Source organism: Syngnathus scovelli, unplaced genomic scaffold (genome assembly GCF_024217435.2).
Source record: "Syngnathus scovelli strain Florida unplaced genomic scaffold, RoL_Ssco_1.2 HiC_scaffold_66, whole genome shotgun sequence".
Classification (NCBI taxonomy): Eukaryota; Metazoa; Chordata; class Actinopteri; order Syngnathiformes; family Syngnathidae; genus Syngnathus; species Syngnathus scovelli.
The window spans coordinates 111,703-137,408 of NW_026061648.1; the positions used below are offsets into that span (position 1 = coordinate 111,703).

Sequence of the window (25,706 nt, forward strand, 5' to 3'; positions counted from 1 at the left end):
ACTCCGAGTCTCTCCCGGATGACCGAGCTTCTCACCCTATCTCTAAGGGAGAGCCCGGACATCCTGCGGAGAAAACTCATTTCGGCCGCTTGTATCCGAGATCTCGTTCTTTCGGTCACGACCCATAGCTCGTGACCATAGGTGAGGGTAGGAGCGTAAATCGACCGGTAAATTGAGAGCTTTGACTTTTGGCTCAGCTCTCTCTTCACCACAACGGACCGGTACAGGGTCCGCATTACTGCCGACGCTGCACCGATCCGCCTGTCGATCTCACGCTCCATCCTCCCCTCACTCGTGAACAAGACTCCAAGATACTTGAACTCCTCCACTTGGGGCAGGATCTCATCCCCGATCCGGAGAGGGCATTCCACCCTTTTCCGATCGAGGACCATGGACTCGGATTTGGAGGTGCTGACCCTCATCCCGACCGCTTCGCACTCGGCTGCGAACCGTTCCAGCGAGAGCTGGAGATCACGGCCTGAAGAAGCCAACAGCACCACGTCATCTGCAAAAAGCAGAGACGCGATGCTGAGGTCCCCAAACCGGACCCCCTCAACGCCTCGGCTGCGCCTAGAAATTCTGTCCATAAAAATTATGAACAGAATCGGTGACAAAGGGCAGCCTTGGCGGAGTCCAACCCTCACTGGGAACGAATCCGACTTACTGCCGGAAATGCGGACCAGACTCTGGCATCGGTGATACAGGGACCGAACCGCCCTTATCAGTTGGCTCGGCACCCCGTACTCCCGAAGCACCCTCCACAGAACCTCCCGAGGGACACGGTCGAACGCCTTCTCCAAGTCCACAAAACACATGTGGACTGGTTGGGCAAACTCCCATGCACCCTCGAGGATCCTGCCGAGGGTGTAGAGCTGGTCCACTGTTCCACGGCCAGGACGAAAGCCACACTGCTCCTCCTGAATCCGAGGTTCGACCTCCCGACGGACCCTCCTCTCCAGCACCCCTGAATAGACCTTACCAGGGAGGCTGAGGAGTGTGATTCCCCTGTAATTGGAACACACCCTCCGGTCCCCCTTCTTAAAGAGGGGAACCACCACCCCAGTCTGCCAATCCAGAGGCACTGTCCCCGATGTCCACGCAACGTTGTAGAGGCGTGTCAGCCATGACAGCCCCACAACATCCAGAGCCTTTAAGAACTCTGGGCGGATCTCATCCACCCCCGGGGCCTTGCCACCGAGGAGTTTTTTAACTACCTCAGTGACTTCGACCCCAGAGATTGGAGAATCCGCCTCAGAGTCTCTAGGCCCTGCTTCCTCAATGGAAGGCGTGTAGGTGGAATTGAGGAGGTCTTCGAAGTATTCTCCCCACCGACTCACGACGTCCCGAGTCGAGGTCAGCAGCACGCCATCCCCACTGTAAACAGTGTTGACGTTGCACTGCTTCCCCCTCCTGAGACGCCGGATGGTGGACCAGAATTTCCTCGAAGCCGTCCGAAAGTCATTCTCCATGGCCTCACCGAACTCCTCCCACGCCCGGGTTTTTGCCTCAGCAACCGCCGAAGCCGCGTTCCGCTTGGCCATCCGGTACCTGTCAGCTGCCTCCGGAGTCCCGCAGGCCAAAACGGCCCGATAGGACTCCTTCTTCAGCTTGACGGCATCCCTTACCGCCGGTGTCCACCAGCGGGTTCGGGGGTTGCCGCCACGACAGGCACCAACGACCTTACGGCCACAGCTCCGGTCGGCCGCCTCAACAATGGAGGCGCGGAACATGGTCCACTCAGACTCAATGTCCCCCGCCTCCCCCGGGACGTGGGAAAAGCTCTGCCGGAGGTGGGAGTTGAAGCTCTTCCTGACAGGAGATTCTGCCAGACGTTCCCAGCAGACCCTCACAGAGCGTTTGGGTCTGCCAGGTCGGACCGGCATCTTCCCCCACCATCGGAGCCAACCCACCACCAGGTGGTGATCAGTTGACAGCTCCGCCCCTCTCTTCACCCGAGTGTCCAAAACATGCGGCCGCAAATCCGATGACACGACTACAAAGTCGATCATCGAACTGCGGCCTAGGGTGTCCTGGTGCCAAGTGCACACATGGACACCCTTATGTTTGAACATGGTGTTCATTATTGAAAATCCGTGTCGAGCACAGAAGTCCAACAATAGAACACCGCTCGGGTTCAGATCAGGGGGGCCGTTCCTCCCAATCACGCCCTTCCAGGTCTCACTGTCATTGCCCACGTGAGCATTGAAGTCACCCAGTAGAACGATAGAGTCCCCAGAAGGAGCGCTCTCCAGCACTTCCTCCAGGGACCCCAAAAAGGGTGGGTACTCTGAGCTGCTGTTTGGTGCATAGACACAAACAACAGTCAGGACCCGTCCCCCCACCCGAAGGCGGAGGGAGGCTACCCTCTCGTTCACCGGGGTGAACCCCAATGTGCAGGCGCCCAGCCGGGGGGCAATAAGTATACCCACACCTGCTCGACGCCTCTCACCGTGGGCAACTCCAGAGTGGAAGAGAGTCCAGCCCCTCTCGAGAGGGCTTGTACCGGAACCCAAACTGTGCGTGGAGGCTAGTCCGACTATATCTAGTCGGAATCGTTCTGCCTCGCACACCAGCTCGGGCTCCTTTCCAGCCAGAGAGGTGACATTCCATGTCCCAAGAGCCAGCTTCTGCAGCCGGGGATCAGACCGCCAAGGTCCCCGCCTTTGGCTGCAGCCCAGCTCACATTGCACCCGACCCCTTCGGCCCCTCCCACAGGTGGTGAGCCCATGGGAAGGGGGACCCACGTTTCCATTTCGGGCTATGCCCGGCCGGGCCCCATGGGCAAAGGCCCGGCCACCAGACGCTCGCCTTCGAGCCCCGCCTCCAGGCCTGGCTCCAGAGGGAGGCCCCGGTGACCCGCGTCCGGGCGAGGGAAAACTAAGTCCATTTATGTTACTCATCATAAGGGGCTTGTGAGCCGTGCTTTGTCTGGCCCCTCACCTAGGACCCGTTTGCCATGGGTGACCCTACCAGGGGCATGAAGCCCCCGACAACATGGCTCCTAGGATCATAGGGGCACGCAAACCCCTCCACCACGATAAGGTGACGACTCGCGGAGGGGACCTTGAACACGTGTTTGTGCTTATTGTATATTTGTTTTTGATTGCACTTTACCTATCCGGTCGCCTTTGTTATATATTTAATAAGTGAGTCTCAATTTGGCATGTAAGATTGACAGCTGCGCTTGCTTTCAACTAAATATTTGTACCTCGCACCTAATTCATCGACTCCCCTATTTGGGTGGAGCGAGAGCATCTTGCTCTGTGCGGCATCCATGCGCTCTCCTATCTGGGTAGAGCGTGGGTAAATTACTATTTGTTTCCAATTGGTTTTGTACCGGCGTCATTTTGCGCTAAATTTTGTTCATCTGTGTGGCCATCGACAACGTTTCGGCATCTTTTGTGCCTTCTTCAGGTCTGGCACACAGGAATTGCATCTAAATTTAGTTTAGTTTCATCACATGGGGAGCTGCTTCCTCCTCCACGGCCGCATCGAGACTGAGAGCTCCTGCTCTGAACAGTGCTTATGTACGCTCCTCGAAGTGGGCGGAGCCAGCTATTTGCGCTTGTTTCTTTAGCATAGTAACTTGTTTTCTTGCAGGCACCGATTGGGCGTGGATTTGTGGTTCAGCACTAACCTCTCGAAAGATTTCATGACCACAGATGTCAGTGAAACAGGTCTATAGTCATTCAGACCTGTGATGGCGGGCTTCTTGGCCACTGGAACGATGGTGGAGCTCTTGAAGCACGCGGGCACCTCACACAGCTCCAGGGAACGATTGAAGATCCGTGCAAAGGTGGGCGCCAGCTGCACCTGAAGGATGTCACGGGCCCCCTGCTGGAGCCCCTCCAGTTTGCGTACCGGGCAAACAGGCTGGTGGATGATGCGGTCAACATGGGACTGCACTACATCCTGCAACACCTGGACACCCCAGGAAAGTACGCCAGGATCCTGTTTGTGGACTTCAGCTCGGCGTTCAACACCATCGCTCCTGACGTCCTCCAACAGAAGCTCATCCAGCTCGCGGTGCCTGCCTCCACCTGTCAGTGGATCACCAGCTTCCTGACCAACAGGAGACAGCGTGTGAGGCTGGGGAGCATCACATCTGACACTCTGACCACCAACACTGGAGCCCCTCAGGGGTGCATCCTCTCCCCACTGCTCTTCTCCCTCTACACCAATGATTTCTCCGCAAGTGACTCTTCTGTGAAGCTCCTGAAGTATGCAGACAACACCACTCTCATCGGACTGATCCAGAACGGTGATGAGACTGCGTACAGACAGGAGGTGGAGCGGCTGGTCCACTGGTGCAGCCAAAACCACCTGGACATGAACCCGCTCAAGACCGTGGAGATGACAGTGGACTTCAGGCGAGGCCCTTCACCACTTTCACCCCTCACTATCCGCAGTAATACTATTCTCTCATCAGACACCTTCAACTTCCTGGGAACCACAATCTCTCGGGACCTGAAATGGACCGGCCACATAGACTCTGTCCGGAAGAAGGCCCAGCAGAGGCTGTACTTCCTGAGACAGCTAAAGAAGTTCAACCTGCCGCGGGAGCTGCTGAAGACCTTCTACACTGCCATCATCCAGTCTGTCTTCTGCACCTCCATCACTGTCTGGTTTGGATCGGCCTACAAACAAGACAAGCACAGACTGCAACGGACAGTAAGGACTGCAGAAAAGATAATTGGAATCAACCTCCCATCTATCCAAGACTTGTAACTGTCCAGGACCAGGAAACGTGCAAGTAACATCTCAACAGACCCTTCGCACCCAGGTTGCAGCCTGTTTTAACTACTCCCCTCCGGACGCCGTTATAGAGCTCTGTACACTAAAACCAGCAGACACAGAGACAGCTTCTTCCCCCAGGCTGTCGCTCTGATGAACTCACACCACTCTTAGAGTCTCAGAGTCATTACTGTGCAATAACATCCTGCTTTCCACACCTTTTTTGTTTACACTGTTTGTACTATGTGTCCTCTCTGCATCCATTGCAGCCTGGTCATCCTAGAAGAGGGACCCTCCCATCTCTGGTCTTTTCTCAAGGTTTCTCATTTCCCCTAGCTGGAGTTTTGAGTTTTTCCTTGCCCTCTTGGGAGTTTAAGATCAGGGGATGTTTGAGAATATCTTTCGTTCTTCACATGTGCTGAGTGTTGTTGTTAGTCACCTAAATGTTGAACAGAGGCTATGATTTACCGAATTCAAATTCCTTGTTTGGCACGCTCAAACATGGCGAATAAAAAACTCTTGAATCTTGAATGTTGAATTGTGGTTTTATTTGAGGTATTTACTTTTAACTGCCTTTTGGTCTCAAATAGTGCTTATTTGCAATTATTGTTCAAATTTGTGTTTACGTTCAAATTTTGACTTGTTTATTTTCAAATTTTAACTTGCAGGTTGACGTTTTTGTCTTATCGGGAAATGGGGTCAGGTTAGGGTTAGGGTTAGGTTTAGGGTTAGGATTAGGGTTAGGGTTAGGGGTTAGGTTATGATGGGGGATAGGTTAGGATTAGGGCTGGGATAGGACCAGTTTAGGGGACAGCACACAGACGTAACAGGAGCTCGATGGAAACCGGAAACGTGGGGGGGGGCGCACTGGAGGTGGCACAGGCGAGTTAGGATTAGGTAAAGAGTTCCTCCCCCGAAGGAGAGGAACAAAGGCACGGTCCTACCATCCTGGCCCGCACCCCAGGCATCCTGCCCGTTGCGGCCGCACCCGCCATGCTGGCCAGGACTAATTAGGGCTTAATAAAGATCGTTTTTGACCTTGAACACGTGTTTGTGCTTATTGTATGTTTGTTTTTGATTGCACTTTACCTATCCGGTCGCCTTTGTTATATAATTAATAAGTGAGTCTCGATTTGGCATGTAAGATTGTCAGCTGCGCTTGCGTTCAACTAAATATTCGTACCTCGCACCTATTTCATCAACTCCCCTATCTGGGTGGAGCGAGAGCATCTTGCTCTGTGCGGCATCCATGCGCTCTCCTATCTGGGTAGAGCGTGGGTAAATTACTATTTGTTTCCAATTGGTTTTGTACCGGCGTCATTTTGCGCTAAATTTTGTTCATCTGTGTGGCCATCGACAACATTTCGGCATCTTTTGTGCCTTCTTCAGGTCTGGCACACAGGAATTGCATCTAAATTTAGTTTAGTTTCATCACATGGGGAGCTGCTTCCTCCTCCACGGCCGCATCGAGACTGAGAGCTCCTGCTCCGAACGGTGCTTATGTACACTCCTCGAAGTGGGCGGAGCCAGCTATTTGCGCTTGTTTCTTTAGCATAGTAACTTGTTTTCTTGCAGGCACCGATTGGGCGTGGATTTGTGATCTCCGGAATAGGTAAGTATATTTTTGTTTTGGGTAAGTATTATGGTTTTAATTAAGGTAAGTGTTTACTTTTAACTGCTTTTTTTGCTTTTTTTGTCCCAAATAATGGTTATTTGCAATTGTTTATATTCAAATTTGATAGGTATGCACATTTTTTTTGTTTTGGGTGAGTATTTTGGTTTTATTTGAGGTAAGTATTTACTTTTAACTGCCTTTTGGTCTCAAATAGTGCTGATTTGTAATTATTGTTCAAATTTGTGTTTACGTTCAAATTTTGACTTGTTTATTTTCAAATTTTAACTTGCAGGTTGACGTTTTTGTCTTATCGGGAAATGGGGTCAGGTTAGGGTTAGGGTTAGGGCTAGGGTTAGGGTTAGGGTTAGTTTTAGGGTTAGGGTTAGGTTTAGGTTTAGGGTTAGGATTAGGGTTAGGGTTAGGGGTTAGGTTAGGTTGGGGGATAGGTTAGTATTAGGGCTGGGATAGGACCAGTTTAGGGGACAGCACACAGAAGTAACAGGAGCTCGATGGAAACCGGAAACGTGGGGGGGGGGGCGCACTGGAGGTGTCACAGGCGAGTTAGGATTAGGTAAAGTCAAAGTCAAAGTCAAAGTCAGCTTTATTGTCAATTTCTCCACATGCCAAAGACACACAAAGAAACCGAAATTTCGTTCCCCCCTGTCCCACGGTGACAAGACATGGCTCACAACAGACAAACAAGTAACAAGTATAACAAAAGCGTGCTGAATAAATAATGAATAAATAACACAACAATAAATTTATAAATAAGAGGAGCAGAAAAAAAAGGAGCAAGTGCGCGTACAGCAGACATTCCCGAAAATAGCGCAACAGTGCCACACGCTACGCAGAGGGGGGTAGCGAGTTCAGGGCCCTAACAGCCTGGGGAAAGAAGCTGTTGGCAAGTCTGGTGGTGCGGGAGCGCAGGCTCCTGTACCTCTTCCCAGAGGGCAGAAGGTCAAACAAAGAGTGAGCCGGGTGACTCACATCTCTGGCAATCGAGGTTGCCTTACGGGCGAGATGGGAGGTGTAAATGTCCTTCAGGGAGGGGAGCGAAGCACCAATAATCTTACCAGCCGTATTCACCATGCGCTGCAGGGCCTTCAAGTTCTGTTCAGTGCAGTTACCACCCCAGACAGTGATGCAACTGGTGATGACGCTCTCAATAGTGCCACGGTAGAATGTAGACAGGACTGCCTGAGGAGCACATGCACGCCTGAGCTTCCGCAGGAAGTACAGGCGGCGCTGAGCTTTCTTTGCCAGTGACGAGGTGTTTGCGGACCAGGAGAGGTCCTCACTGATGTGCACCCCCAGGAACTTGGTGCAGCTCACCCTCTCCACCACAGCACCATCGATGATCAACGGCAGGTGTGTTGTGTGACCCTTCCGGAAGTCAACAATGATTTCCTTGGTCTTATTAATGTTCAGCAGGAGGTTGTTGTCCCTGCACCACGTGGTCAGAAGGTCAACCTCCGACCTGTACCGAGTCTCGTCGCCCTTCGTGATGAGACCCACCAGAGTCGTGTTGTCAGCAAACTTCACTATGCGGTTGTCGCTGTAGGTCGCAGTGCAGTCATGCGTCAGCAGGGTGAAGAGTAATGGACTGAGCACGCAGCCCTGGGGGGCCCCCGTGCTCAGCGTGATGCTGGCGGAGATTTTGTCGCCAACACGCACCACCTGAGGCCTCTGACAGAGGAAGTCCAGTATCCAGTTGCAGAGGGAGGTACTGAGGCCCAGCTCGTCGAGTTTGCAGATGAGTCGCTGCGGCACAATGGTGTTGAAGGCAGAGCTGAAGTCCACAAACAGCAACCTCACATATGAGTCCTTTCTCTCCAGATGGGTGAGGGCCGAGTGGAGGGCAGAGCAGATGGCATCCTCAGAGGACCGCTTGGCACGGTACGCAAACTGGAAAGGGTCAATGGTGGGGAGGAGAACGGACTTGATGTGCTCCATGACCAGCCGCTCAAAGCACTTCATGATGATGGGCGTCAGTGCCATAGGGCGGTAGTCATTGAAGCAGGACGGTGCAGGTTTCTTCAGCACAGGAACGATGGTGGCAGCCTTGAAACACGAGGGGACGATGGCCTGCTGCAGGGAAACGTTAAAGATGTCCGTGAAGACACCCGACAGCTCCCCAGCGCAGTCCTTCAGCGCTCGACCCGGGATGTTGTCAGGGCCCGCCGCCTTACGGGTGTCAATAGCGGCAAGCACCCTCCTCACACCGTCGGCAGAGAGGCGCAGGGGCTGCTCGTGTGGGGGGGGAGTGGTCTTCAGCGGGCAAGTGCTGTTCTGGGCGTCGAAGCGAGCAAAGAAGCGGTTCAGATCGTTCAGCAGACGGACGTCGCCCTCACAGCTCCTCGGCGCGGGCTTGTAGTCCGTGATGGTCTGAATGCCCCGCCAAAGGCTACGTGCGTCCTTGCTGTCCTTGAAGTGGGTGGAGACCTTGCACGAGAACGCCTTCTTCGCTTCTTTGATGCCTCGGGACAGGTCGGCCCTCGCTGTCCTCAAGCCAGCCTCATCCCCCGCTCTGAAAGCCTTGTCTCTGGCCCTCAACAGTCTGAGGACAGCCCCCGTCAGCCACGGCTTCCAGTTCGCGCGAGTGACGACGGATTTCGAGCAAGTCACATCATCGATGCACTTCGTGATGTAAGAGGTAACAGAGTCAGTATACTCCTCTATGTCCGTCCAATCGTTGTAGGTGGCTGCCTGCTTAAACAAGTCCCAGTCAGTGGTGTCGAAGCAGTCACGAAGTGCATCGGAGGCACCCTCAGGCCACACTCGAACCTGCCTCCGAACCGGCCTGGATGCCTTTACCAATTTGTCTGTATGCGGGCAAAAGCAAAACGGTGAGATGGTCAGAAAGCCCCAGATGGGGGAGGGGGGTGGCTTTGAAAGCTCCCTTTTGCGCCGAGTAGACTAGGTCCAGGAAGCTGTCGCCACGTGTCGGAAAAGGAACATGCTGGTGAAGCCTCGGGAAAACAGACTTCAGGTTGGCATGATTGAAGTCTCCAGCGAAGATGGTGAAACCGTCAGGGTGCGCTGTTTGCTGTTCACTGACAGCCTGGTACAGTTCACCAAGCGCCGCGATCCTGTCTCCTTCGATGTTGGAAGGCGGGATGTATACCGCGACTAGCAGAATCGCGGTAAATTCCCTCGGCAGATAAAAAGGACGGCACTTAATGATCACAAACTCCACAAGCGGCGAGCAGTGCTTACATACCACCACAGAGTCCCGGCACCATTCTTCTCGGATGTAGACGCATATTCCACCTCCACGCGACTTTCCCCCTCGTACAATGGCACGGTCCGCCCGATAGCACGCTAGCCGCTCCAGGTGCACTGCAGAGTCCGGAATGTTGTCACTCAACCAGGTCTCGGTGAACACGAGCACACAGCAGTTCCGCACCGTCCGGTTCGTAGACCTCAGCAGGCGAACGTAATCAATTTTGTTGTCCAGCGATCGAACATTCGCCAGAAGAATGGAGGGCACCGCCGGTCGCGCTGGGTTGGCCGCCAGCCTGGCCCGGACGCCTCCGCGCTTGCCCCTCTTCTGCCTCCTCGCACACCGTTTCCGACGGCTCCCAATAGAAATAGGAATAGCGGGTGAGGTCGGCGACGTTTCAGGACGTAGCAGTCCGAGCGCCTTTAATGTCGACGCTTCAAAGTCCAGAACGCCGCAAAACCCACTTCTGCCGATGTCAAGCAGAACCTGCCTGCTGTACTTGTAGCACGGACGAGACGAACACACAAGACTGTCGGACGAACACTCATTAGACGAACAAATCACCGTACCGACGGGACAGAGAGTGGCCGCTGCGTGTGCACGCGCCGCCATCTTGAAAGAGTTCCTCCCCCGAAGGAGAGGAACAAAGGCACGGTCCTACCATCCTGGCCCGCACCCCACAACCAGCTCCAGAGCATCCTACCCATTGCGGCCGCGCCCGCCATGCTGGCCAGGACTAATTAGGGCTTAATAAAGATCGTTTTTGACCTTGAACACGTGTTTGTGCTTATTATATGTTTGTTTTTGATTGCACTTTACCTATCTGGTCGCCTTTGTTATATAATTATTAAGTGAGTCTCGATTTGGCATGTAAGATTGTCAGCTGCGCTTGCGTTTAACTAAATATTCGTACCTCGCACCTAATTCATCGACTCCCCTATCTGGATGGAGCGAGAGCATCTTGCTCTGTGCGGCATCCATGCGCTCTCCTATCTGGGTCGAGCGTGGGTAAATTACTATTTGTTTCCAATTGGTTTTGTACCGGCGTCATTTTGCGCTAAATTTTGTTCATCTGTGTGGTCATCGACAACGTTACGGAATCTTTTGTGCCTTCTTCAGGTCTGGCACACAGGAATTGCATCTAAATTTAGTTTAGTTTCATCACATGGGGAGCTGCTTCCTCCTCCACGGCCGCATCGAGACTGAGAGCTCCTGCTCCGAACGGTGTTTATATACACGCCTCCAAGTGGGCGGAGCCAGCGATTTGCGCTTGTTTCTTTAGCATAGTAACTTGGTTTCTTGCAGGCACCGATTGGGCGTGGATTTGTGATCTCCGGAATAGGTAAGTATATTTTTGTTTTGGGTAAGTATTATGGTTTTAATTAAGGTAAGTATTTACTTTTAACTGCTTCTTTTGCTTTTTTTGTCCCAAATAATGCTCATTTGCAATTGTTTACATTCAAATTTGATAGGTATGCACATTTTTTTTTTGTTTTGGGTGAGTATTGTTGTTTTATTTGCGGTAAGTATTTACTTTTAACTGCCTTTTGGTCTCAAATAGTGCTTATTTGCAATTATTGTTCAAATTTGTGTTTACGTTCAAATTTTGACTTGTTTATTTTCAAATTTTAACTTGCAGGCTGACGTTTTTGTCTTATCGGGAAATGGGGTCAGGTTAGTGTTAGGGTTAGGGTTAGGGTTAGGGGTTAGGTTAGGATGGGGGATCGGTTAGGATTAGGGCTGGGATAGGACCAGTTTAGGGGACAGCACACAGACGTAACAGGAGCTCGATGGAAACCAGAAACGTGGGGGGGGGGCGCACTGGAGGTGGCACAGGCGAGTTAGGATTAGGTAAAGAGTTCCTCCCCCGAAGGAGAGGAACAAAGGCACGGTCCTACCATCCTGGCCCGCACCCCACAACCAGCTCCAGAGCATCCTGCCCGTTGCGGCCGCGCCCGCCATGCTGGCCAGGACTAATTAGGGCTTAATAAAGATCGTTTTTGACCTTGAAAACGTATTTGTGCTTATTGTATGTTTGTTTTTGATTGCACTTTACCTATCCGGTCGCCTTTGTTATATAATTAATAAGTGAGTCTCGATTTGACATGTAAGATTGACAGCTGCGCTTGCGTTCAACTAAATATTCGAACCTCGCACCTAATTCATCGACTCCCCTATCTGGGTGGAGCGAGAGCATCTTGCTCTGTGCGGCATCCATGCGCTCTCCTATCTGGGTAGAGCGTGGGTAAATTACTATTTGTTTCCAATTGGTTTGTACCGGCGTCATTTTGCGCTAAATTTTGTTCATCTGTGTGGCCATCGACAACGTTTCGGCATCTTTTGTGCCTTCTTCAGGTCTGGCACACAGGAATTGCATCTCAATTTAGTTTAGTTTCATCACATGGGGAGCTGTTTCCTCCTCCACGGCCGCATCGAGACTGAGAGCTCCTGCTCCGAACGGTGTTTATATACACTCCTCCAAGTGGGCGGAGCCAGCGATTTGCGCTTGTTTCTTTAGCATAGTAACTTGTTTTCTTGCAGGCACCGATTGGGCGTGGATTTGTGATCTCTGGAATAGGTAAGTATATTTTTGTTTTGGGTAAGTATTATGGTTTTAATTAAGATAAGTATTTACTTTTAACTGTTTTTTTTGCTTTTTTTGTCCCAAATAATGCTTATTTGCAATTGTTTACATTCAAATTTGATAGGTATGCACATTTTTTTGTTTTGGGTGAGTATTGTGGTTTTATTTGAGGTAAGTATTTACTTTTAACTGCCTTTTGGTCTCAAATAGTGCTTATTTGCATTTATTGTTCAAATTTGTGTTTGCGTTCAAATTTTGACTTGTTTATTTTCAAATTTTAACCCGCAGGTTGACGTTTTTTTCTTATCGGGAAATGGGGTCAGGTTAGGGTTAGGGTTAAGGTTAGGGTTAGGGTTAGAGGTTAGGTTAGGATGGGGGGTAGGTTAGGATTAGGGCTGGGATAGGACCAGTTTAGGGGACAGCACACAGACGTAACAGGAGCTCGATGGAAACCGGAAACGTGGGGGGTGGCGCACTGGAGGTGGCACAGGCGAGTTAGGATTAGGTAAAGAGTTCCTCCCCCGAAGGAGAAGAACAAAGGCACGGTCCTACCATCCTGGCCCGCACCCCACAACCAGCTCCAGAGCATCCTGCCCCTTGCAGCCGCGCCCGCCATGCTGGCCAGGACTAATTAGGGCTTAATAAAGATCGTTTTTGACCTTGAACACGTGTTTGTGCTTATTGTATGTTTGTTTTTGATTGCACTTTACCTATCCGGTCGCCTTTGTTATATAATTAATAAGTGAGTCTCGATTTGGCATGTAAGATTGACAGCTGCGCTTGCGTTCAACTAAATATTCGTACCTCGCACCTAATTCATCGACTCCCCTATCTGGGTGGAGCGAGAGCATCTTGGTCTGTGCGGCATCCATGCGCTCTCCTATCTGGGTAGAGCGTGGGTAAATTACTATTTGTTTCCAATTGGTTTTGTACCGGCGTCATTTTGCGCTAAATTTTGTTTATCTGTGTGGCCATCGACAACGTTTCGGCATCTTTTGTGCCTTCTTCAGGTCTGGCACACAGGAATTGCATCTAAATTTAGTTTAGTTTCATCACATGGGGAGCTGCTTCCTCCTCCACGGCCGCATCGAGACTGAGAGCTCCTGCTCCGAACGGTGCTTATATACACTCCTCCAAGTGGGCGGAGCCAGCGATTTGCGCTTGTTTCTTTAGCATAGTAACTTGTTTTCTTGCAGGCACCGATTGGGCGTGGATTTGTGATCTCCGTAATAGGTAAGTATATTTTTGTTTTGGGTAAGTATTATGGTTTTAATTAAGGTAAGTATTTACTTTTAACTGCTTTTTTTGCTTTTTTGTCCCAAATAATGCTTATTTGCAATTGTTTACATTCAAATTTGATAGGTATGCACATTTTTTTGTTTTGGGTGAGTATTGTGGTTTTATTTGAGGTAAGTATTTACTTTTAACTGCTTTTGGTCTCAAATAGTGCTTATTTGCAATTATTGTTTAAATTTGTGTTTACGTTCAAATTTTGACTCGTTTATTTTCAAATTTTAACTTGCAGGTTGACGTTTTTGTCTTATCGGGAAATGGGGTCAGGTTAGGGTTAGGGTTAGGGTTACGGTGGGAGCCCCCCCTCCTAGAGGAGGGAAAGGCAAAAGCACGGTCCATCCATCCGGGATTCCAATCAGCCCCCAGCTCACGGTTCCGGCGGGCAACGCGGTGGCGTCGGCCAGAGTGGACCGTCGTCCAACCCTGATCCATGGCTGTGGATCCAGAATTTGCCTTTGTCATATATTTAATAAAGTTATTTTTTTTTAAAATAAAGTTTCTTTTTTGATTTATTCTGGCCAATATGCAATGTGTGCCCTGACAACGTTTCGGCTATCTAAAGCCTTCATCAGGTCTGGCACACCTGACATCAGGTATTATATGAAAAACTATTTTTGTTTTGTAAGGTGCAACAATGTGTCTTGCTTGCAGTCCAAATTCGCACTAAAGGCCCTTTGCCTTGCGGATTCCTTTTATACCCTCAGCTCGGTTGAAGTTTTAAATCTTTTTTGTTTTTCGAAATTTCGTTTTAGAAATGTAACGTGTTTTAGCTTATATTTTCATTTTTCAATTAATTTTCATAATTAAACTAGCCTTCATATTAGGTTTGAACAAAATAATTATAATTTGGTCAACTTGGAATTGGTATTATAGAAATGTAAACATACACATTTTGTTTTTTAATGTTTTTTAATTGTTTTTTTTTCATGTTTTTTGATGTTTTTTGTTTTTCAAATAGACGTGGTCTAGGATCTCGGATTGCGGTCCAAACTACAGGTAAGTAGTACATAGGTAGGTGGATTATATATTGGGTTTTTGCAAATTTGTAATTATATTATTGAGAACATTTGGTGACTTTTGTTTATATTTTTGTTTTATTCCGTTTTGTCATTTTTTTTCTGCTTTTTTCAGGTGGGCGTGGTCCGGGGACCAGACGCGTGGTTCCAATTGGAGGTAAGTATCCAGGTAGGTATTAGATGTAAGTGGGTCTGAATAAAGTAAAACCAATTTGTCCTAATTATGTTAATTGTCCTACTTGTTGGAAGTTCTGTTCCTGGTGGGACGTAAAAAGGGACTGGGATTGGGGTAAGGGTTGGGGTTAGGGTTGGGGTTGGGGTTAGGGTTAGGTTTAGGTTTAGGGTTGGGGGTAGGGTCAGGATTGCAGTAGGAGCCCCCCTTCCTGTTGGAAGCAGGGGCAAAAGCACGGTCCATCCGTCCGGCACACCTCCCAGCGTCCAGCCCAGGGTTCTGATTGCAGTAGGAGCCCCCCTTCCTGTTGGAAGCAGGGGCAAAAGCACGGTCCATCCGTCCGGAACACCTCCCAGCGTCCAGCCCAGGGTTCTGACGAGCAAAGCGGCGGCGTCGGCCATAGTGGACCGTGGTCCAACCTTGCTACATGGCTGGAATTCGCCTTTGTTATATATGTAATAAACTTGTTTTTATCAAACAAAATTGTTTTTAATATGGTTGTTTTTAATGAAGTAGTTTTTAATAAAATTTCTTTTGTTAGATTTTGTTTGGCCAATATATAATGTATGCGTGCCTTGACAACGTTTCGGCCGCTAGGGCCTTCCTCAGGTCTGGCACACAAACAAACAAAAAATAAAATTGATGCTGAAATCTACTGTTTGTAATTGCTGCTGAGTTGTTTTCTCTTTGTTCTCTCTCCACGCACTGAGCGTCTTTTGCGCTGCGCATCCTTTTATAGTCTCTGTTTGGTTAGAGTTTCTAATTTCAAATTTTAGTTTTTGTTTCTGACTTTTTCTTTTTTGGAAATAAAATTGGTTTTAGCCTCAATGAATGTGTTCCAATTACGATTTGATATTGTGAATTATGATTTTGAATATTTTATTGTTTTGTTTTTTGTTTTGTTTTTTATTTTTGTTTTTTAATTTTTTGTTTCTCATTTTTCTTACTACAGGTATATGGATTATTCAGGTAAGTATTTACGTATATATTTTTTTGATTTTTGTCTTTTCTAATTTTTTAGGTGGGCGTGGTCCGGGGACCAGAGGTGTGGTACCAATTTGAGGTAAGTATCCAAGGTAGGTATCTAAGGTAGGTAAGTGAGTCCGAATTGATTTTAATAAATTTGTCCTAATTGTGTTAATTGAGCCTGCTTTGAACACTCTCGACTCTGAAACCAGTGATCCCAGCTCAAGTCTCGGTTGGACCTCAAACCTTTGGTCACATACGGTCATATGCAAAAGTTTCATTCGTATGTAAAATAAATTTCAAGATTTTCCTTTATAAATCATTGGCTGTTCAGATCAGCAATATCAGTTAAACATATCATATAGCGGACAGAGACAAAGATGATTGAAAAGTGAAATGAAGTTCATGGGAGTTACAGATTTGTCAAGAAGAATGGTCCAATATACCTTCAACCAGAATCCACACTCTCATTGGAAGCTTTAGGAAGTATCTCGAGCAGTGGTTCTTAACCTTGTTGGCGGTACCAAACCCCACCAGTTTCATATCAAAGTCAAAGTCAAAGTCAGCTTTATTGTCAATTTCTCCACATGCCAAAGACACACAAAGAAACCGAAATTTCGTTCCCCCCTATCCCACGGTGACAAGACATGGCCCACAACAGACAAACAAGTGAACAAGTATAACAAAAGCGTGCTGAATAAATAATGAATAAATAACAACAAATAAATAAATAAATAAGAGGAGCAAAAAAAAAACAAAGGAGCAAGTGCGCGTACAGCAGACATTCCAGAAAATAGCGCAACAGTGCCGCGAGTTCAGGGCCCTAACAGCCTGGAGAAAGAAGCTGTTGGCGAGTCTGGTGGTGCGGGAGCGCAGGCAGAACGTCAAACAAAGAGTGAGCCGGGTGACTCACATCTCTCGCAATCGAGGTTGCCTTGCGGGTGAGATGGGAGGTGTAAATGTCCTTCAGGGAGGGGAGCGAAGCACCAATAATCTTACCAGCCGTATTCACTATGCGCTGCAGGACCTTCAAGTTCTGTTCAGTGCAGTTACCACCCCAGACAGCGATGAAACTGGTGAGGACGCTCTCAATGGTGCCACGGTAGAATGTAGACACGACTGCCTGAGGAGCACATGCACGCCTGAGCTTCCGCAGGAAGTACAGGCGGCGCTGAGCTTTCTTTTCCAGTGACGAGGTGTTTGCGGACCAGGAGAGGTCCTCACTGATGTGCACCCCCAGGAATTTGGTGCAGCTCACCCTCTCCACCACAGCACCGTCGATGATCAGCGGCAGGTGTGTTGTGTGACCCTTCCGGAAGTCAACAATGATTTACTTGGTCTTATTGACGTTCAGCAGGAGGTTGTTGTCCCTGCACCACGTGGTCAGAAGGTCAACTTCCGACCTGTACCGAGTCTCGTCGCCCTTCGTGATGAGACCCACCAGAGTCGTGTCGTCAGCAAACTTCACTATGCGGTTGTCGCTGTAGGTCGCAGTGCAGTCATGCGTCAGCAGGGTGAAGAGCAATGGACTGAGCACGCAGCCCTGGGGGGCCCCCGTGCTCAGCGTGATGCTGGCGGAGATTTTGTCGCCAACACGCACCACCTGAGGCCTCTGACAGAGGAAGTCCAGTAGCAGTTGCAGAGGGAGGTACTGAGGCCCAGCTCGTCGAGTTTGCAGATGAGTCGCTGCGGCACAATGGTGTTGAAGGCAGAGCTGAAGTCCACAAACAGCAACCTCACATATGAGTCCTTTCTCTCCAGGTGGGTGAGGGCCGAGTGGAGAGCAGAGCAGATGGCATCCTCAGAGGGACCGCTTGGCACGGTACGCAAACTGGAAAGGGTCAATGGTGGGGGGGAGAACGGACTTGATGTGCTCCATGACAAGCCGCTCAAAGCACTTCATGATGATGGGCGTCAGTGCCACGGGGCGGTAGTCATTGAAGCAGGACGGTGCAGGTTTCTTCGGCACAGGAACGATGGTGGCAGCCTTGAAACACGAAGGGACGATGGGCTGCTGCAGGGAAACGTGAAAGATGTCCGTGAAGACACCCGACAGCTCCCCAGCGCAGTCCTTCAGCGCTCGACCCGGGATGTTGTCAGGGCCCGCCGCCTTACGGGTATCAATAGCGGCAAGCGCCCTCCTCACACTGTCGGCAGAGAGGCGCAGAGGCTGCTTGTGTGGGGGGGGAGTGGTCTTCAGCGGGCAAGTGCTGTTCTGGGCGTCGAAGCGAGCAAAGAAGCGGTTCAGATCGTTCAGCAGACGGACGTCGCCCTCACAGCTCCTCGGCGCGGGCTTGTAGTCCGTGATGGTCTGAATGCCCCGCCAAAGGCTACGTGCGTCCTTGCTGTCCTTGAAGTGGGTGGAAACCTTGCACGAGAACGCCTTCTTCGCTTCTTTGATGCCTCGGGACAGGTCAGCCCTCGCTGTCCTCAAGCCAGCCTCGTCCCCCGCTCTGAAAGCATTGTCCCTGGCCCTCAACAGTCTGAGGAAAGCCCCCGTCAGCCACGGCTTCCAGTTCGCGCGAGTGACAACGGATTTCGAGCAAGTCACATCATCGATGCACTTCGTGATGTAAGAGGTAACAGAGTCAGTATACTCCTCTATGTCCGTCCAATCGTTGTAGGTGGCTGCCTGCTTAAACAAGTCCCAGTCAGTGGTGTCGAAGCAGTCACGAAGTGCATTGGAGGCACCCTCAGGCCACACCCGAACCCGCCTCCGAACCGGCCTGGATGCCTTTACCAATTGTCTGTATGCGGGCAAAAGCAAAACGGTGAGATGGTCAGAAAGCCCCAGATGGGGGAGGGGGGTGGCTTTGAAAGCTCCCTTTTGCGCCGAGTAGACTAGGTCCAGGAAGCTGTCTCCATAATTCTCGGCATAATTTCTCTGTTTATGTGAACATGTTCACATATGTGCCGGTATGAATTATGCGAACGTATGATTGTTGCACGGAGTATGATATAGGCGGCTATCCGTTGCAAAAAGAGAAAGAACGCTCTGCTTTCACAGAGCATCAACAAATTGAGATATACTCTTATTGTTCCTCTCCACGGAAATGATATACTCTTATTGTTCCTCTCCACAGAAATCTTTAGTAAAAGGCGAAAGATTTATTCGATCTGAAGAGGAACGAGTATCTGAAAATCTGAGTCAAAACGGGCCATCCCACTGCTGGTCTCACTAAATTCACAGGCGGTCTCGCACTCAAATTGCAGCAACATTCAAACAATAGAAGTTGATGGATTTACTATACTTACAAGGACTCAAGCAAAATAGAATGTTTAAACGAGTATTTTGTGTTCATTAATGTCTCACTTACTTTAAACATTGTTGGCGCACAGGATTGTAGGTATCTGATCGAACACTGACGGCGCTCGTTCTTTCAATTATATTGGGCGTCTATTTTGATTATTGAAGGTAAAAACAGTTGTATGTCTTGGTACGTGTACTTTTGGTCTGAGAGAACGGGAAATGATCCCATCCCTGTGTTTTATTTGAAAATTTGTAATTTCATAACTTTATTCAACACAAATCAGGAAACAAAATACGATCGTAATTTCTCAAATGGTTTTTCAAACTTCAGAAATGCTCTATGTCTCGCTTGTGTCGCAAATAATTGAGGCTTTTGACGTTGCTGGCATGGTTTGGAGTGTAATTCACCTCCACTGCGTTGGTGGCGTTTGATATTTGACATTTGAAAATATTTTACTTTAGAAAGTAAAAGTTGTTCTCTAGAAATCCATACTTGTGATGTATGAGGAAAAACAATCCGGCGAATTCTTAAAAAGACAGACCTACAGCCGACAAAAAGGTTTTGACACGTTCATATCATATGACGAGTCAGGAACGTGGTAATTACATATTATTTTGCATTTACTAATTTGGTGAATACAGTTTAGCGAGCAAATGCACAGTGTTAGAGATTCGCTCACTCCAACTTATTTTGCAAGAACCACACGGGAGACGAGTAAGTCCTTTTAGACACCTGCAGGTGGAGAGTCCATTTGTCGCTGTGCGTACAGCGATGTTCGAATGGAGGTCTGACTCACGGCTCCTGCAAGAGCATTTTTATTAAGAGAAACAGGGTGGGGGTAAGAGTGGACTGAATAGAGAAAGCCCTTGACCACTAGTCAAAACATAGCAAAGGGTGTTTTACGACTTTGTGTAGGATGGGACAAGCTAGGTTATTTATCACAGGTTGCATTCCAACATAAGCATAAAACTAATCTAGCTACGTTATTTATTACAGGCTGCATTCCAACATAATCATACGATAAGGATAATCTGGAAAACCCTGACACACAGTTCCAGAGTACAGTTAATTACATAATCAAAAGCGTTCAGTGTGTCACAGCATCGCAGACTTCAACTCCATGTGCGTACTACTGCGCTTAATTTTTGTTTTCATCAGAAAGACCAGAGGAGAGCGCGAACACAGTCCCCCACTACCAGAAATAATGCAGTTGAGATTCCCACAGTAGGGGAATTTGCAGAGGTCAGCACAACCAGAGTGCAATGGCTGAGCCTCACTTTGGGTGAACCACCTTCTTGATCATGGTGTCTCCCCTTCCAGGTAGGTATGAACTGTACAAGTTGCCGGGCCGACGTCTTTACCGCACACGCCATCTTCAGTCACGGGCTTAATTGCTAAAAACGTGTGGCACACATACACACTCAGTGGATGAAACAGGATTCGTAGAACTGTTTAAAAAGTACCTTTGGTCATTACAAAACCAAAGCATTATAAATTAAGTAAAACATAGATTAAGAGACACTATCACCATGCTTTGCTTCTTTTTCTACCCTTCATTGCCCCTACCCCCACGCCTTTGTTCACCTCCTTTGTCTTCGTCGCCATCTAGTGGTGATGGCAGCAACCATAACAAACCATAAAAAATAAAGTAAAAATAATATATCGGCAAAAACATGCCTATCATGCATTGCCTCTTTTAACCTGAGAACCCTAAAACTGTATGAATTTGTATTTATTGAAAACGTCCAACATTACCACTGAATAATATATTTTTTTTCTGAACAAGTTTTGAAAATGACAAATATATCAAATAACTATAACATAAATAGTTCACCGCCACACGGCCCCAAGCACCGGCATCGACTTCCAGGCATGTTCAGTGAGGACCTCTCCTGGTCCGCAAACACCTCGTCACTGGAAAAGAAAGCTCAGCGCCGCCTGCCGCTGATCATCGACGGTGCTGTGGTGGAGAGGGTGAGCTGCACCAAGTTCCTGGGGGTGCACATCAGTGAGGACCTCTCCTGGTCCGCAAACACCTCGTCACTGGAAAAGAAAGCTCAGCGCCGCCTGTACTTCCTGCGGAAGCTCAGGCGTGCATGTGCTCCTCAGGCAGTCGTGTCTACATTCTACCGTGGCACCATTGAGAGCGTCCTCACCAGTTGCATCGCTATCTGGGGTGGTAACTGCACTGAACAGAACTTGAAGGCCCTGCAGCACATAGTGAATACGGCTGGTAAGATTATTGGTGCTTCGCTCCCCTCCCTGAAGGACATTTACACCTCCCATCTCACCCGCAAGGCAACCTCGATTGCGAGAGATGTGAGTCACCCGGCTCACTCTTTGTTTGACGTTCTGCCTGCGCTCCCGCACCACCAGACTCGCCAACAGCTTCTTACTCCAGGCTGTTAGGGCCCTGAACTCGCTACCCCCTTCTGCGTAGCGTGCGGCACTGTTGCGCTATTTTCTGGAATGTCTGCTGTACGCGCACTTGCTCCTTTTTTTTTTTTTTTTTTTGCTCCTCTTTTTTATTTATTTATTTGTTGTTATTTATTCATTATTTATTCAGCACGCTTTTGTTATACTTGTTCACTTGTTTGTCTGTTGTGGGCCATGTCTTGTCACCGTGGGATAGGGGGGAACGAAATTTCGGTTTCTTTGTGTGTCTTTGGCATGTGGAGAAATTGACAATAAAGCTGACTTTGACTTTGACTTTGATATGAAACTGGTGGGGTTTGGTACCGCCAACAAGGTTAAGAACCACTGCTCGAGATACTTCCTAAAGCTTCCAATGAGAGTGTGGATTCTGGTTGAAGGTATATTGGACCATTCTTCTTGACAAATCTGTAACTCCCATGAACTTCATTTCACTTTTCAATTATCTTTGTCTCTGTCCGCTATATGATATGTTTAACTGATATTGCTGATCTGAACAGCCAATGATTTATAAAGGAAAATCTTGAAATTTATTTTACATACGAATGAAACTTTTGCATATGACCTGTCAAACGCACCTCTTGCATTAAGGTGCCCCCGGCTTCCCGGTAACGGGTTTGTTTTAGCCGGGTTCGGAGATTCGTCCGTAATCTAACCACCCGAGTTAAATTAACTCTGTTAGGGTTTTCCAGGTTATCTTTATCGTAGGATTATGTTGGAATGTAAACTATAATGATTAAATCAATCTTGTCTTGCCCTCACAATGCAGAGTAAGATGAAGTGGTTGCTTCCTCTGCTTGATTGACCAGCTGCAGGGGAAGCAATCAAAGTTGTTCTGTTTCCCACAACAGTGTAAAACACCCCCTGCTCTGATCTTATCAGAGGCCGGGGGTACACCAAACCTGTCCACTCTCACCCCCACTCTGTTCCTCCTAATAAATATGCCCTTGCAGGAAGGAGACTTTTAGATTTCATTCCTGTAGCGAGTGATCTCTCCACCTGCAGGTGTCTAAAAGAACTTGCTTGTCTCCCGTGTGGTTCTTGCAAAATAAGTTGGAGTGAGCAAATCTCTAACGTTTTGGTGCCGAAACCCGGGATCCCTCATACCCATCATCTGGCTGACGGAGGACGACGCGCTGTACACCGTCGACGGGCCAGCGTCCATTAGCCGGACCTGGTAAAGAAAGACCTGGGAAGGAAATTCTTCGCTGGGCCAGCATCTTAGGTCTGCCTTCGTCTGACAGAGGTGGATTGACGGGACCCGGCAGTGCAACGAACCAGGGGACAAGTAAGTTAAAGGCCTGAAGTTGTGTGATTGTGTTGTTGTGAAACGCGTATAAAAAAAAAAAAAAACACAGGTGCACGTGAGATTCGGCTTTGGTTTGTCCGAGCTATGAGATACGGCTTTGGTTTGTCCGAGCTATGAGATACGGCTTTGGTTTGTCCGAGCTATAAGATTCGGCTTTGGTTTGTCCGAGCTATGAGATTCGGCTTTGGTTTGTCCGAGCTATGAGATTCGGCTTTGGTTTGTCCGAGCTATGAGATACGGCTTTGGTTTGTCCGAGCCATGAGAAAAATACAAAGCGCTGGAGTTTGTGTAATTGAGAGTGTGGCTGGTAGGATAAATTGACTAAATAGCAGTTCTAGCATTGATCCACGGCAATAATACAGGCTAGTAATTTGTTGAAAGGTCAATTTAAACCTGCATTGAGGATCCTCAAAGAAATAAATAAGTAATAATAGTAATAATAATAATAATAATATTTTTTGAGACAAAGAGATTGTAAAACCTAAAATTACTAGAATTAAGATGGGAAATAAAAACGGTAAATCTCTACCTCTTGACGGAGATGAGAAGTACATGGCGAGTAGATTTCTTAATTGTATGCAATATATGCCGAAGTGGAAGAAAAAGTATGGAGTAGAAAGGAAGTTGAGAAATCAAGTGGTAAAGAAATGCAACTTGCTTCTAGAAGATAAATAAATAAAATAAGCATGTGCTGTCCTCGTGTGCATGGGAGGGACCAGCTCATGATCGACCACAGGAAATGGCCAGCCTGTGACGAATCATTGGTGCTGGGAACTACCTTTTGCGTGCGAGAGCTCTGCATGTGTGTGTGTATATGTTAAAATGATGAACATTGGCTAAAGTTTTAGTATAAAAAAAAATTTGCTAGACTGTGGTCTATCCAATTTGCACCGCAGAACAGAAATTATTTTGAAAGATAAAAATGAGAGGAAAAAGAGAGAAATCTGTTTGCAAGCAGAAACTAATCCACACTAGTGCATGTTAAGTGTCGAGCCCACATGAGAAATTCGAAGAAAATAAAAATGACAGAACATGCTTTCAGGAATTGGAAGAAGCTAAATTGTGAATTTAAGATTTTGCAATGCTACATTTAATAGGAATAATTGATTGGTTGTGTTATAAGATTATACAAAATTCTAAATGCAAGCTAAATCTGAGAGATTGAGTTCTTCAAATTTAAAAACAAAGAAAAAAATCAGATTAATTTGCCAATTGTTTGTTTTGGTTAATTTTTTTTGAATTGGTGGATTGTTCTACCAGGAAACCTGAGTTGAAAATGATATATGAATGTTGTGTGGTGAGCTTGGATGAATTGGGACCAATGTGATAGAAAGACTCCTTTTTGGAGACTGTGTGTGAGATGCAAATGAACATTGATGAATGATAGCCTGAATGAAAAGAAATTACAGGTTGAATGGTTGAAGTCGTTGGCGACTACTATGGAAAATTAGTAGAGCGACTTTGATGAAAGAGTGATTTTGAGCAGGTTGAATGTTAGAAAGAAACACGTAGCTTTTGGATTGATAATTAACTACAGAAAAAAAAAAAACTGGAGAACGAGTAACACATGTAGAAGATGTGTGAACTGGGAAATTGAGAAGCGTTTTGGACAGAAAGTCAAATTAAATGATGATGGAATCGTATGTAGTAAAGAACGCATTCTCCCAAAAAGATTGTCAAGGTGTGAGGTATGGGCGTTGCCAAGCCTCAAAAGGAGGGAGTGAGTAGGACAGATAGTGGAAGATAGTAATAATACAACACTTTATGACAATGAATTTTCGAATACATTTGGTGTTATACTGTGGTAATTTTTGTTATTCTGGTGTAGATAGGTTAGCAACACGAGAGATTTAGAGGTTCAAAAGAAAGACAGTCAAAAGAAAACATTTTTGATTTGGACAATTGCAGGCTAACAGGAACATAAGAACGATAAGAACTACGAGAGTTGCAAACAACAGATGAAGAGCAGTCCTTGGCAGATTATATGATCAGGACGCTCAAACTGTGTCAAAGACAAATTTACTGCCGCCTGATCTTTCCTCCTCACAGGTCGACAACCCCATCAATCCAGGAGACTGGGTCTACATCAAGGTCATCAAAAGAAAGAACTGGGCCAGCCCGCGGTGGGAGGGACCGTTCCAAGTTTTGCTTGCTACTCCCACGGCGGTAAAAATTTCTCAACGGCCCAGCTGGATTCACCACAGCCACTGCAAGTTGCAGAGAGTGCTGGACCCCTAATTCGGAGTGGTGGGGAAGGCTGACTACAAAGGGGCCCCATCGTTTAGGGTGAGGCGTCTCAATGTTGGTGAAGAATTCATCGATCCCCACTCCGCTAGGCGAGGGGATGTCCCGGTGTCTCTGCCATCCTAGTAGCAACGGGGCTCCATATGCCAGATGGATCCTCTGCTGCGTTGTGGTTGGAGCGTGCTATGGTCTATTGACTCATCTGAACAGACCAAATGACAACGTTGCCCGTGGTAAACGATGGTCACATGATGAGAACTTTGAAGACTGGTCATGGGACCCCAGAAACCCATACGAAACCAACACTTGGTACCGGTATGTCAGGTTCACTGTGAGAGCTCACACACGGGAGGCGTGCTATGTGTGTTCGAAACTCCCCCCTTCCTCCACGCAAGTTCGCTTGGAGGCCAGAGCAATGAATGTCACTGAAGCAAAATGTATGGCATCCATGGGAGGAGTTGGATATCAGCACCGTGCCGTCACAGTCAAAGATGCCGACCCTTACCGCCCTGGACTTGCTGACGGTGCCTGTGATCAGCTGTTCTGGACAAATCTCAATGTGACTGTTAAAGGACGGACAATACCACAAGTGGCCTACACAGAGAAACCAGCTGGAGTGAATTACACATGTTACATCCAAGGTAACAAGACCCACGTCTGCATTAACGACGACTGCTCTCCAGGAGGAAACTGGATGGGAGCTTTGGACATCACCGATGAGTGTCAAGATAAGAGAGCCATTTCAGGTGGTGAGGGCTCTCCAACCAACATGGCTACACCATCGAACGGAACATACTTCATACAGAATGGCTGGTGGCTTTGTGGTCACAAGGTTTATCCGATGCTGCCCGCCAACTGGACAGGAG

General features: G+C 48.0%; 1 non-coding gene and 1 pseudogene across 1 annotated transcript; both read right to left on the reverse strand.

Moving 5' to 3' along the window:
• Positions 1–18,594: 18,594 nt before the first annotated feature.
• LOC125971715 (U5 spliceosomal RNA) lies at positions 18,595–18,738 on the reverse strand (annotated as a pseudogene).
• A 1,280-nt stretch (positions 18,739–20,018) lies between these two features.
• On the reverse strand, positions 20,019–20,182 carry LOC125971714 (U1 spliceosomal RNA). Its single transcript, XR_007482573.1, has one exon. It is a non-coding gene; the product is annotated as a U1 spliceosomal RNA (small nuclear RNA).
• Positions 20,183–25,706: the final 5,524 nt, after the last annotated feature.